This window comes from Rattus norvegicus, chromosome 11 (genome assembly GCF_036323735.1).
Source record: "Rattus norvegicus strain BN/NHsdMcwi chromosome 11, GRCr8, whole genome shotgun sequence".
NCBI classification, from domain to species: Eukaryota; Metazoa; Chordata; class Mammalia; order Rodentia; family Muridae; genus Rattus; species Rattus norvegicus.
Genome location: NC_086029.1, coordinates 52540582 through 52556415, shown reverse-complemented (window position 1 = coordinate 52556415; position 15834 = coordinate 52540582). Strand labels below are relative to the sequence as shown.

The following is a 15834-nucleotide window of genomic DNA, read 5'->3' as shown; positions in this document are numbered from 1 at the left end:
ATACCATGAACAAAAGCAACTTGGGGGATAAAGGATTTATTTGGCTTATAGGTTATTGCCCATCATAGAAGAAAACCAAGGCAAAATACAGGAAAAGAATCTGGGTTCAGGAACGGAAGAAGGGATGTTGGTGGAATTCTGCTTTACTCTATTACTTCCCTGGGTTTACTTGGTTACTCTTTTTATACAGACCTGGGTTACACGCTGAAGGATAGCACTACCAACAGTGGGTAGGGCCCTCTAACAGCTTTCATCAGTCAAGAAAATGTACAACAAATATAGACACAGGTCAATCTGTCAGAAGCAATTCTTCAACTGATGTTCATTCTCCTTGTATGAGTCAAGTTGACAAGATTAGTCACCACAAGCTTTCTCCTGTCAACTTGACAAACCTATCACTTTACGAAAACCTAATCTTTAGAAACAAACCTATTGCTGGTTTCTAAGATCTTATACCCCTGCCATAAAAAAATGGTACAACTTAAAGGCTCCATAATCTTTAAAAATATCTAATGTAAATCTAAGTTCTCTTTAAAATTCAAAATTATGCTAACTCTGGGATCACATAAAATTAAAATTAAACAAGGCAAATTATTTCTTATTCCAGGAAAGTTGAACCAGGGCACAGTGATAATCAGATCAAAGCCAAACTGAAATCCAACAGTGCAAGCTCAATGCTGAGCAGATCGAAGACACTCATAATTTTCTTGGAACCAAAGGGTTTGGGAAGACCCCCTTCTACATCTTTGCAATCTACAACACATAAAGACTTTTAGGTCTGCTCCATACTTGATGCTGCCCTTGGTTCTGCCATTCTTCGCTCCTGATATCTTTAATTCCCTGCTACTGATGCTGAACCTTCATCAATAGCTTGCTATTCTCTTCTTTGTGGACTCCAGCCAAGCTACATGATGCCAAGCCTCAGCTTCTAACCATTACCCCTTTAATCCTGTGATTTCTATTGCAGCTGTGCCTGCACCTCCAACACTTGCCCCTTCTGAAAGCTCTTCGGAATATTCAATCTCTGTCACATAGTGCTAAGCATCAGTGAATCTCTAGAACCTTTTCATGTCTTGAAAACTAGGACTGTGTATGAAACCATAAACCTTATTTTCTTCTAGTTTGATATAAAGCTTTGCCTCCTCTGCCAGTGAACCAAAATTCTGCTTTAACCCTGTGTCCATATTTTCCCCAAATATTTTTGCCTTAATTGTAGCTCTTTTCTTTTCACATACCCTTACTAGTATTCATTGGCCTAATAGAACAACAAAAAGTTTATACCTCCAGTGACTATTAATTGGAAATATAACAATGACAGAAAAAAATCCTGAAGATTCTTTGTCTCTCTTCCTGACAATCTATAAACCATTCTTCATTGAGTTTCACTCAGCATTGTTATGTTACTTCCAAACTCACACAGAATACCTCATTAATCTCCGAATAGTCACTGGGTTTTCCAGTCTAAGGTACCAAATTCTTGCATCATCTTACAGAACAAAATCAATAAGACAAACAAACCAAAAAGAAAAAAAAAACTTATAAAATTGATGTAAGTTCATCCCAGCCATACTACACATTCCTCATAATTATCCATGTTCTAGTTCAATATATGTAGTAATATATACTATCACCAAAAGACACTTGGAAAAAAGAAAGGAGTCTACTTGGCTAGCAGATAACATTTCTCCATAGAGAGAAGGCAGAGCAAGAGCTAAACACAGGAAACTAGACGTAGGAACTAAGGCAAAACCTGTGAGGGAATGTTGCTTATTCGGTTCCTCTTGGCACTTCACTGAACTACCTCTCTTTTATGGCTGAGACACAGTGTGGCACGTCTCACACTGAACCTCAATATTGTAGGTCCATCTTTAGAAATTAATAAAATGCCTAACTGAAATGGGAACAGGGTGATGTAAGGTATGCAATGCATCATTTTACGGTTCCCCTTCCCAGGTGCATCACATTGATAACTAAGATTGGCTATGGCAACTTTCTTCCTAGATATGAACCATAATTAGACTTCGGGGTAGAGTACCCTGGAATGACCTCTCTATTCTAAGTTGTTAGACATGTGTCAGTGAATTTACCAGTTCAATAACTCCATGTTTCTCTGTAGACATCCCCCATGTAGGAAAAATGAAGATAGACATGATTTCATAGATAAAATAAAACAGTGCAATGAAATGAGTCTTTAAGATAATTTTAAAATTCTCTGGCTTTTACAATCTTTCTGTCCCCTTTCCAAGATGTTCTCTTGTTCTTGCAGGGGGTAATATAGTTGTATTTCTCCAGACTGAGCACACAATAGGAAATTTTTCTCAGCATTTTGAACATTTATGAGTCACTATAATAACCACTGTCAACTGCAGAAAGAAGTTTCTGTGACCAAGCGAGAAAGCATCCTAGTCTAAGTGTATAAATATAAGTGTTTTAAAAAGAAATTTGATTGGATATTTATTTAGCTTAATAAAGAAGTAAGGACCTCCAGAGTCTGTGCTTTTCCCATTAATAATATCCTATCCTCAAAATAACAGATTCACCTTCTTCCAGGGAAGAGAGCCTCAAATTATCATCTGAAAATACTTGGTTGCCTCCCAGAAAAGTATGCCACTATTGAACTGCTAAGTATTTCTTAAGTGTCAGATTAGCATTCTAACACGAAGAAACCAGAGCTGGGTAATAGCACTAATGCCAGTCTCCCCAACCAACTTATCTAGAACCTCTGGTGCTACAAAAGCTATTCATTCAAGTGGAGACTCCAAAAAGCAACTGTTTTGTTATCTAGGTGTTGTATCCCACATTTATGACCACTTCAGCAATAGGGATTACCATCTAGTTTTGATTAGTGACCAAGAAAAATACCCATAGTATAAATTTTTCATAGGGAGGGGATGGGGCTGTGTCAGCTCGTACACTAACAACTCATTGGGAACAATTACACACCTGGTATTTTGGATTTTGATAAAGAAAAATGGTGCCCTTGAGAGACTTTATCCAATTATGCAGGGTTCCTTTGTTTATACAAATTTAAAAACTGATTAACTAAAGAAGGCTAGAGAGCTTCCTCAGTAGTGATAAGCATTCACCTAGAACTAGAATTTGGATAGGAGCACCACATGGCACTTCAGAACTGTCTATAACTCTAGGTTTAGAAGAAATGATACCTTCTTATAATATTTATAGAAACCAGGCACACAAGTGACATGCATGCAAATGTGCAAGAAAACACTCTTACGTATGTAATTAAAAACAAAGTTTAATATCTACTTACTTTATAGCTTACAGGCTTCTATATATTTTGCTTATGAGCTAAGTCTTGTTTATGTTATCCCTCTAGACTCAGTTTCCCCAATCCAGGCCTCAATTGTTGTTTAAACCTTTCCAGATTAATATATTCATTTCATTTTTTCTCTAAAGTCTGGAAATCTAGATTTAGATTACCACTCATAAGCATGCAGCCAAAAGACATTACACAGACAAATGTTATTCCACATTTTGTGCTATTCTAGTCACAATAACCAAAAATTAGAAACAAAATAGATGTTCATCAACAAGAGAGCTGATAAAGTGTTATACATTTAAGTTATGGAATATTATAAAGCCAATAATAAACAAACAAATAAAATCATGAAATTTGTGAGCAAATGGGTGGAGCTATGAGAAAAGATCATTCTCAGATAACCTTGAGTCTAAAACACAAAAACAGATCTATTTTTTGTATGATACAAGCATTTAGGCCTTTGATAGTCAAGTCATAATCTGTATAATGACAGTGGTTAGGTTTGCACAAGAGACTAGGTGAGGGTGGAGAATCTCTCAAAACAGGGGTTATAGAAAAAGAAAGCTATTGTAGGACATTTCCAAAACTGGATCTTGGTACTGTTCAAACACTTTGTATTTGGGGAAGTGGGGAGTGTTGTTTGGTTGGTTGTTTGGTTTGGTTTGGTTTATAAACAGGCAATATATATATATATATGTATATATATATATATGAATAATCAGAGATGATGAAGAAACAGGAAGAAACAGAAAGAAAATAGTTCTTGTTTTCAGAGAGTTTTCCTGATATTTAAATATTCTTATTTTTGTCAAGTAAATATTAAAAAGTAAGAACTCTCAAAGTTTAACAAGCTGAAGGGCCCATGTGGGGATGGCTCAATCCTACTTGGGAGGAAGAAAGCAATCATAAGGACAGGAGGATGGAGGGACCTGGGTAGGAAAGGGGGCGGGTTGGGAGAAAGAGGGAAACATGATCTGGTATTGGGTCAGGGGGAGAAATGAAGGCTAGTGGGCCAGCAGAAATAATGGAAACAGGCAACCTTTGGGAGGCAGGAGGTTTGGAGGACCCTCCAGAAGGTACCAGAGACCTGGGAAGTGAGAGGTTCTCAGGACTCAAAGGAAAGAACCCTAGATGAAATGCCCTACAGTATAACTTGTAAAAAAAAAACTTGTAGAGCCAATCTCCATCAGAAAGACAAGGTATCAAGTGAGAGATGGGTTGCTATCCCACAGTCAAAGCTCTGACCCATAATTCTTCCTGTCTGAAAGACCTTCAGGAATGGAAATGGAGAAAAGCCTGAGGAACAGAAGGTCCAGCAACATGCTCAAAGTTGAATCCAGCTCAAGGGGAGGCCCAAAGACCTGACACTATTACTGAGGCTATGGAGCAATCACAGAAAGGGACTTTTCATGCCTGCCCTCTGAAAGACCCAACAAGCAGCTGAAAGAGTCAGATGCAGATATTTACACTCAACCCATGGACAGAAACTGCTGACCCCTGTAGTTAAATTAGGGAAAAGATGGAAGGAACTGGGAAGGAGGGAGACTTTGTAGGAGGACCAGCAGTCTCAATTAAACTGGACCCCCAAGAGCTCTCAAATGCTGTACCACCAACCAGGCAGCATACACCAGCTGAGATGAAACCCCAACACATATGCAGCAGAGGACTGCCAGGTCTGGGTTCAGTCAGAGGAGATGCACCTAACCCTCAATAATTGGGAGGTTCTAGGGAGTTGCGAGGTCTGGGGAGCTGGAGGGTGGGTTGGGTGGGGATATTATCATAGAGATGGGGTGAGGAGGAAGTGTGTGGTGGGGAACAGTCAGAGGGTGGACTGGGAGAGGAATAAAATCTGGAATGAAAAAATAGAAAAAGATTAAACAATATTTAAAAAAGAAATACATAATTATTTCACAGCTACTTCAGCTATGAAATTCGTGTTCTAAAAATTCAAAAATCAATACTGATGAAATGAAACCTCATGAAAAACATACAAAAGTTTTATCAGTTTAAGGGGAACCATATTCTGATACTGTAATCACAAATTAGGATGGCAATTATTTGAAATCATGAAAAGAGTTGTTTTGGATGTATATGCTTCAATGAAAATACTGGCAGTCTTGGGTAATACATATATTTATTCATATATTGATCACATATATATATATAAATAATAAAAATGAAGAATACAAGTTCCTATATATGTTTTTTCAATGCTAAACATATTACATTTTGAAGATAGAGAAGGTTTACATACAAACGATATTTAAAAATACCTTTGGTCACATTTTAAAGAATGGCTAATATATGTGAAATTACAGTAATCTACAAAACTTTATTAAATAAAAATCTAAGGTGGAATCAAATAATCTTTTCAATAAGACTCAGGTATAATACTGGTGAAGCTATAAAGACACAATTTGGGCTTAGCTCAAAAATATTGTCTGTAGATTTGTGCTTTACCAATCTTGGATTTGAAGAATGCAGTCACTTTAGAGAGAAAGACATTCCAGAAAGACATGAAAATTAAGAAAGTTATTAAAATGGTAAGTTTGAGTGCAAAAAAATCTTTATAGCAAGCATGTGGATATACATATAATATGACAAGTGAGAGAAAAGTATGTTTGATTCACAAAATTGTAAATTGAACAAGGATAATCCACAACACTGCAACATTACAAGGTTTCAAACTGTGACAAGATGTCAAAAAAAAAAGAGTCAATTACTTGAGGATATAAAACTTCTGAAACCTAAATAGTTTTACTATAGGCTATGATGTAATGCATTTAAAATATGCCAACTGCTGGGTTGGGGATTTAGCTCAGTGGTAGAGCGCTTGCCTAGGAAGCGCAAGGCCCTGGGTTTGGTCCCCAGCTCCGAAAAAAAGAACCAAAAAAAATAAATAAAATATGCCAACTGCTAAATTACATAATTTTAGAAATTAGCATTTCTCTGTATCAGTAAAAAACATGTAAAAATAACCTTCGAATTTTCTCTGAGATTGTAAATAAATTCACTAGTACAATTAACTTATTTTCCTCAAAGGATAACCTCACATCTGTTTCTAAAAATATTAAATGTGTATTAGGCTTTAAATTATCATTTGTATACTTAATTTTGTTTGATTAAGATGTTGATATTTTCCCTGTAAAGTGGATTTTAAACATAAGATGCCTACTTGCCTTTCAGTTTTTAATGTTTTCCAGTTCTTACCAGGTTAGATCAATTAAATGCCTCACTGAATTAATAAATTTACATTCATCAGGACTCCTATTTAATGTTAATACAAAATGTTACTTGGTCCTTAGGTAACTGTTCAGTAAATTCTCTTAATCAGTATTGCCAAAAGACTCGAAATAGGAGGCTATTCCCTCAGTGTGAACTTCTGCCTTCAAATGGGAAATCAGCAGTAAGAGGTTCTAACTTTAGTGAGGTAACCTAAGAGAACACCTTATACTGTTGCAGAATAATTGATCTAAGTCTTTAAACTCCAAGTTGACGCCACATCTTTTAGAAAACCCAGGCAAACATATAGTTTCTCTTTACAGTTTCCCAGAGGCTTTTGCCCGACACCTCTGCCGTCACTGGAAGCAGCAAACGTTTCTCAATTAGAAGGCTATTAATTTTTCTATAATCACCGTGACATGTTCTCTAATTGCTGTTATTCAACTACTCTTGTATTTCCCTCTATTGTTCTGTGATCTTGTATTGACCGTGCCAGCATTTAACCACTCATCTTTAGAATAAAAAAAAAAGTGATGTGGAATGGGAAATTTTTAACATATTTTATCTGATCTGGCATCGCAGCATGTCATTGATGGGAATAGAAGAAATGAGATTCTGTGGAGTTTAAAATGAGGAGAAGATGCAGTTGGAACCACATGGTGTATTCATAGCTCTGACGCTGACACTACTCATGGCATCAGGATTACAGAACGGTTACCACACTCTGCAGTTTTGGTAATACTGGTTGAACATGTTGAAGACTGAATACTAGAATTTCATCACTGGTTTGCTCTCTCAATCTCTTTATTCCTATTTCTCAAATGGCCACAGTATTTGATTCATAAAATCTAAACCTTCATGCAAATGAACAAATATTATGAAAACCAAGCATTATCCTATATTCTTCACAGCTTTTTGTGTATATTGCCAAATACTTAATATTTTTAAAAATGCCCTGTAAATATCTAATGTATATATTTTCTAACCAGCTTTGATAAATGAGATTAAAAATATCCCAATTATTATAAAGTGTCTATGAGATGATAAACATAATTTCAAATTCTACATGCATGTTTTATGAACAACTTTGGAAAAATTAGACATTTATTTCTAAACTTTGAACATAGCTTAAATTGGCTAGGATTATGACAGCAAGCTATTTAGCTCTGAGAAATTGATTTATGCCAATGATACCAGTATGCTGATCTGTCTACTTATTGCTTATGAATGTTAATGAAGCTTAAAATACTATTTTTATGTGAAAAGAACATTGTTTTTCCTAGAGTTTTATAATTTACTGATACTAAAAGGTTTTGATGTCCTGTGTAAATAGAAGACCAGTGACCAGCAAACTATGACCAGGTCTAATGGGGAGCAATGAAGCGTTATTTGAAATTTAATTGTTTTAACTAAATGTGCATATAAATACATCCTTCTGAATTGAGAGACATCTCCTAAGTATGATATTAATGATATTAAATATATTACTTTGAAATGCTAGCTTTGCATATAATTTGATCCCAACAAAACACATACTGTGCCTTGAAAAATAGTGATTTCTGAAATGTTGGGGCTTTGGGAGAGATTATAGCTTTGTTCATAGGAATGAGGTTTCCCTTGCATAGACATGGATTTGCTATATTGTTAGAAAGGAAATCCTGTTGGTCTTCTCACTGCTTTCTGCATATATCTGAGCAGTGCTCACAGCACTTCTCTCTGTAAGATCTCAACTACCTAGCTGTGACACTTCAAAGGACTCTGGCCAGAAAATATGCTCTTTAAACATTCCAGGCACTGAAATCTTGAGATAATGAAACCAGTTTTCGTTATTCACAACCTAGTATCAGATACATGCATTTAGAAAAAGAAAAGAGTCTCAAACGATTGCTTATTCTGTCTTCATTTACTCACAGTATCAGTATCTGAATTAATTTAAGTAGTACCTTTGCCAATACAACAAAACAAAGAAATGCAAATATAATCTCGTACAACTGTAGTTTCTGGGGAAAAAAACTGTTAGGAAATATTTTGTATAAAAACAGTAAAATAAATGTCAAGCAACTAATTATTACGCAAAACCATAAGAGGCACTTAGAGCTAATTATGCATTTAGAGTAAGAGAAGACTTTTATCTGAGGTAATTTGTATCATTCATTAAGAAAAGTACAAGTGGCTATTGATTGTTAAAGAATTTTAGTTTGGAATAACAACACATATAAACACCTTTTTGTTGTTAATAAGAATGACATGGAGTTAAAAAACTAACTACAAGGTTTTTTGTTATCCTTTTTATTTCTATTGAGACTGTATTTTTATTTTACTGTGTGTACCAGGTTGGCCTCAAAGTTAATAATATCCTACTGCCTCAACCTCACAAGTGATTGAATTACAGGCAGGTTCATTTCATTAATTATAAATTAAGTAATTATTTATCATTCTTCTTTTATTGGTTAAAATATGTGGATTACACATAGATCTTTTCAGCTTTACAATAAGTTGATTTTGAGCTGCATGTATTTTTATCTTATAAGTAAAACAGTAAAGTAAAGCACAAATCATCTAAAAATGTGATTTTATTGCCGTGGAAATGTTAAATCTCATTTTAGTTTGAAAAAAAATCCTCATACTCATACATATTCAACTATTTTTACTATACATAAATAACCACAGCAAAATAATACCTCTTTATCTGTTTTGTATGATAGAGAGACAGCATAATTTCCCCGTATGAATTTTCTTCAGTTCTGGGAACTCCTTAAATTTACTTTACATTACTTCAGAATTTTCAAGGTTTTAATATTTACCATTATTGTATTCTTGCTATTTCAGCTATTTTTCCATTTAAACTAATAAACATAATTATATTTAACTAAGAAAAAGAAAATTTTATAGACTGACTAAAGACTTTGTCTCTTTAATATGTTTTGGAAGTTATTAGTATTCTAAAGCAATGTATCATTTTAACTTTTATATCATCACTACCTAAAAAATATTTAGACTTTTTGTTATACACACACACACATACACACACACACACACACACACACACACACACACACACACATTTCACACATTTCAGATGGGATGTCTTTTGTTTTTGTACTCTTTTGTGTATATTAAAATTGATATTTAACATCTAACGGGAAGCTGGTAGTTAACTGTGCAGACAATGCACGAGAATCGATGTCTGTCTAATACAAACATGAAGCTGCATTGCTTACATTCAATACATGAGCTCTTGTCCACGGCATTCAAGTATTCCAGTTTATCAACGTCAGTAATCTTCCCTGGGTGCTTGAGAAGAATGTGTGGTGTGTAGCACTTGAAAGGGAAGTTCTATATATGTCTGTTTGGTTCATTTGATCTAGAGTGTAGGTTAAGTTTGATTCTTTCCTATTGATTTTCTATCTGGATGATCTATCTACTAATAAAATAGTGAGGTAGTGAGTCACTTGCTGCAATTGGACTACAGTCTATTCCTCTTTTAAGATATAATTGATAGTTACTTTATTTATTTGTGTGTTCTGACACTGGTTCCAGATTTACTTTATAATTGGTATGTACTCTTCATGAAGTAAAGCTTTTAATACTGTAAAGATTTTTGTCTCCTTCTAGCATATTTTAATTGAAGCTGGTTTGATCTCAAATAAACCTAACTCTGCCTTCTTTCATGTTCCGTTAGTGTGAACTATCCCTTTCCATTTCATAAGTCTCAGTGTTTTGAATTACAGATGTAAGGTATATTTTCTAAACTAGTCTCTGCTGTTATTTTAATTTGCCAAAAAACTCTGACCTTAAGTTGTATAATTTAACTTATTTATACTCAAGGTAATTATTCATAATCAAATACGGCTATTGAAAATTGTTTCATTTTAGTTTTAAAAATTCTGTTCTATTTAATTACACATATAATGGTGTTAGGGATCAAATGCATTTTAAACAAATTCCCCTGTATAACACCATTGTGCACTCTATTTTACTCTTTGGGTAATGGTTATTGCTATTGGTATATTTTGGTTCCTGGCTTTTTGGTTGTTGTAGATTTGCTGTATGTAGGCCTTTGCTTTGTAGTTATGCTAAAAACTTACATGTCATTTAGCTTTAAAAGACCTTTTGAAATAAATCCTGGTCCCTTCACCCCAAAATAGCGATGCATTCAGCAGCAAATAGATAGCATAAATTACACAAATGAATCTTAATTTTTTTAAAAACACAAACTTGGGTGGGTAGGGAAAGGGAATGGATGGAGGAAGTTGAAGAGGAAGATTAATTTTATCAAATAAAATAATACAAAATCTTCAAGAAACTAATATTATAAACCAAGAACTAGAGAAGATCATGCTAGCACATGTCAAGGTCATACAGATGGTGAATTTTATTGTCATGTACCTTTTGTTAGGTAAAGTATGTTCAAGACAAAATAGTAGTCTTACTCTTGTTTTTCTCTATGTTTTTCAGCCTCTGGCATCAGCTCCTAATTCTTAGTCTAAGATTAAGAAATCACAAGGAATGCTGGAGCCTTTTTTCCTTGTAAACTATAGTTGTTAAAATATAACAACTATATTGCTCTGTGGCAAAGGGGCTCACAGAGACAGAACCCACATCAGGGAGCCTGCATGCTTCCAACTTTGGTTCTCTGCATTTATGTTAATGTTGTCCCCTCACAGAGGGAGCAGGGATTCTCTCTGACTCTTTTGCCTGATTTTGGGACACTTTTCTTCCTACTGGCTTTTCTCATCCAGCTTTAATATGAAGGGGCGTGCCTTGTTTTATTACAAGTTGATATGCTACATTTGGTTGGAATCCTTGCATACCTGCCCTTTTCTATAGAAAAATGGAGGAAGAGTAGATCTAGAAGAGAAGGTGGTGGGATAAAGATGGAGAAGAGGAGGGAGGAGAAAGCGGTCAGAATGTAATATATGCAATAATAATAAAATAAGCATGATGGAGTATCATTAATAGTGTTAGGCATTGGTTCTTGCTATGGGGTGAGTCTGAATTTGGGACAGTCGCTTGTTGGCTCTTCACTCAGACTTTGCTCTTTGTTTTTGCACGTATTGTAGACAGGACACGTTTTGGTTGAAGGCTTTGTGGGTGGGTTGCTGTTCCTTCCACAGGGATTCCTGCTTGTCTACAGGAAGTAACCACTTCAGGATCCATATCCCCTACTCCTAGGAATCATGGCTAGATTTGCCCTCTCAGCTCCTCTGGAACTTTTCCTCCTTCCAAGTCTCTGACACATCATAGAAGTTGCCCCTCGCCCCAGCTGATCTCTCTTCTCTCTCCTCTGTTTTCCCTGTATATGATTCTCCTGACCATCTTCTCTTCCAACCAGTTCCTCCTTCCATCAACCTCCTATATCTATTTAGTTTCTCCTTCTGAGAAAGATTCAACCATCCTCCCTTGTTATTTGGTGTACACAAGGGGTGTTGGGTACCCGGAAGAGAATGGGGGACAAGAGACACAAAGAAGGATGCCAAGACAAGAGTCTGATCAAGGCAACAATTTTATTTTTCCCCAAGGCTGAATTTATACCATAACAGGGGTAACAGAGGGAGGGGGGAAGTAAGAAACATTTACGCAAGCCAAGGACACAATATTCGTGTGGTCAGGGAATTGGCTGATGTTGACAGGATGTCAGTAGGGTCATAGATTTGTCATATCTATTAGAAGGATGTTGGTTTTTCAGAAAGGTTACAGGTCATCACATCGGGTATCTTGACATATATGATTATTCATTTTGACCACCAGATATGTATTAGTCTTCTGCAGCTGGCTGGGGATTTTCCATGAGCCCAGTCATACTTAATTCTAACCATAATAATAATGTCAATAATGGAGGGCTTCAAGGGCATTGCTCCCAATAATTTGGTTTCTTTGGGTTTGCTGATAATAGCATGGTTATCCTGTTATAGTGCATATCCACTTACAAGTGGGTTCATACAATGCATACTCTATTTGCAGACAGGAGTCTAACATAAATGTCCTCTGAGAGGCTCCACTCAAACAGCCAATGAAAGGAGATGTAAAAACTTAGACCCAGGGGTTGGGGATTTAGCTCAGTGGTAGAGCACTTGCCTAGAAACACAAGGCCCTGGGTTCAGTCCCTAGCTCCGAAAAAAAAGAAAAAAAAAGAAAAAAGAAAAAAGAAAAAAACTTACACCCAAATAGTAGATGGAGCATGGAAAGAGTTAGGAGAAAGATTGAGGGACTGGAAAAGAACAGGGACTCCTGAGAATGGCCAACAGAGTCAACTAACATGGACTCTTGGGAGCTCCCATAGACTGAATCACCAACCAAAGAGCAAGTAAAGGCTGGACATCAATCGCCTACACCTATGTTGTAGATGAGCAGCTTGCAGGTCCCCCAAACAACTGTAACAGGGGCTGTCTCAGAGCTTGTTGTCTACCTGTGTTCTTGTGGGTCCCTCACCTCTAAATGGACAGCATTTTCTGGCCTCAGTGAGAGAGAATGTGCCTAATCCAGCAACAACTTGATGTTCTGGTTGGGTGAGGGATGGGAGAATTGGGAATGGTGGTTAGGGAACTTCTCCTTCTAAGGGAATTAGGGGAAGGTTTTACATTAAAGGGCACTAGAAGGAAAGAAAGGGCTCCTATTGGGTTGTAAAGTAAAAAATAAATAAAAATCTTTTAAAAGAATAAAAATAACCTTCATGTCTCTATCTGTACTTGGAGCTACACCTGTTTTACAGATGTCCAGACCAAAAACCTTCCCTCAGAGAGCTGGTCTTCCAGGCATGCTCTTACTCCTAAAATCACATGGTCACAGATCCATAGGAGGGACAAGCTCCAGTCAGAAACAACAAGACCAAGAAACACTAGAGATAACCAGATGGTCAGAGGCAAGCACAGGAACTTAAGCAACAGAAAACAAGACTATTTGGCATCATCAGAAGTCATCTCTCCCACCATAGCAAGTAATAGATAACTAACACACTGAAAATGTAGGATTTGATTTAAAATCCCACATCATGATGATGATATCGGACTTTAAGAAGGACATAAATAACTCCCTTAAAGAAATACAGGACAACACAGGTACACATGTAGAAGTCCTTAAAGAGGAAACACAAAGATCCCTCAGAGGAGTACAGGAAAACAAAACCAAAAAGGTGAAGGAATTGAATAAAGCCATCCATAATTTAAAAAAAAATGGACATAGAAGCAATAAGGAAATCACAAAGAGAGACAATCCTGGAGATAGAAAACCTAGGAAAGAGATCAGGAGTCAAAGACACAAACATCACCATCAAAATACAAGAGATAGAAGAGAGAATCTCGGGGCAGAAGATACAATAGAAAATATGAACAGGACCTTCATAGAAAATGCCAATATCAGAAAGTTACTAACATAAAACATCTAGGAAATTCAGGACACAATGAGAAGACCAGACCTAAGAATAAGAAATAGAGAAAAGATAGAAGTTTCCCAACTTAAAGGACCAGTAAATATCTTCAACAAAATTATAGAAGAAAACTATAACCTAACCTAAAGAAGGAGATGCCCATGAATATACAAGCAGCCTACACAACTATAAATAGATTGGACCAAAAAGAAATTCCTCCTGTCACATAATGATCACAACACCAAACACACAAAACAAAGAAAATATTAACCAGCAAAAAGGTCAAGTAACATATAAAGGCAGACCTATCAGAATTATACCAGATATCTCAACAGAGGCTATGGAAGCTAGAAGATCCTGGACATATGTCATACAGACCCTAAGAGATCACAGACACCAGCCCAGGCTATTATATCCAGCAAAACTCTCAATTAACATAGATGGAGAAAACAAGGTATTTCGTGGTAAAACCAAATTTATGAAATATCTTTCCACAAATCCAGCCCTACAAAGGATAATAGATGTAAAACTCCAACACAAGTAGGTAGGAAAACTGCACCCTAGAAAAAGCAAGAAAGTAATCTCCTTGCAACAAACCCAGAAGAAGATAGCCACACAAACATAATTCCAACTCTAACACCAAAATTCACAGGAAATAACAATCACTGTTCCTTCATATCTCTCAATATCGATGAACTAAATTCCCCAATAAAAAGACATAGAAAAACAGATATGTAAACCAAGCAGAATATCTTGCTGCACACAGGAAATGTATCTCAGTGAAAAAGACAGACAGCAAATGGTCACAAGAAACAGCTTGAGTAGCCATTCGAATAACAACTAAAATCGACTTTTAACCAATAGTTATCAAAAAGATAAGGAAGGATACTTCATACTCATTAAAAGAAAAATCTACCAAGATGAACTCTTTTTTTTTTTTTGCCTTAAGTTGACAATTATAGAAATTAGCAGTTTTTTTTTAAATTGGAAATTTTTTTATTTACATTTCAAATAATACTCCCTTTCCAGGTTTCCCAGACATACCCCCTATCTCATCCCCTTCCCCTTTTTTAAGAGTTTTTCCCTCCCTATCCACCCCCCTTCCTGCCCTTTTACATTCCCCTATACTGGGGGTTCAACCTTGGCAGGACCAAGGGCTTCTCCTTCCATGAACTCTTAATTCTAAACATTTATGCTCCAAATGCAAGGGCACCCACATTCACAAAAGAAACTTTACTAAAGCTCAAAGCATACATTTCACCACACACAATAATAGTAGATTTCAGTACCACACTCTTAGCAATTGACAGGAAACAGAAACAAAGCAGAGACACAGTGAAACTGCAGAAGTTATGAACCAAATGGATTTAAGATATCTATAGAACATTTCATCCTAAAACCAAAGAATATGCCTTCTTCTAAGCACCTCATGGTACTGTCTCCAAAGTTGACCATATAATCAGTCACAAAGCAGGCCTCAACAGATACAAATAGATTGACATAATCCCAGGCATCCTGACAGATCACCATGCACTAAGGCTGATTTTCAATAACAACAACAACAAAAAAAAAAAAAAAACAAAAAAACAAAAAAAAAAAAAACAAAACAGATGCCCACATACACAGAGGAGCTGAATAACACTCTACTAAAGGATAGCTTTGTCATGGATGAAATAAATAAAGAAATTAAAGATGTTTTAAAATTTAATGAAAATTCAGGCATACCATACCTCAGACCAGTCAGAGTGGATAAGATCAAAATCACCGGTGATAGTAGATGCTGGAGAGGATGTGGACAAAGAGGCACACTCTTCCATTCTCTGGAGGGATTGCAGGATGGCACATCCACTCTTAAAAATCAGTCTAGTGGTTCCTCAGAAAATTGGACATAGTACTACATGAGGACCCAGTTATACCAGTCCTGGGCATATACCCAAATGATGCTCCAACGTATAACAAGGACACA

General features: G+C 36.1%; 1 long non-coding RNA gene across 1 annotated transcript in view; it reads right to left on the bottom strand.

Annotated features, from left to right (window-relative positions):
* LOC134480983 (uncharacterized) overlaps nt 1–15834 on the bottom strand; it is a 308633-nt gene that overhangs the window by 52411 nt on the left and 240388 nt on the right. The window lies entirely within an intron of this gene.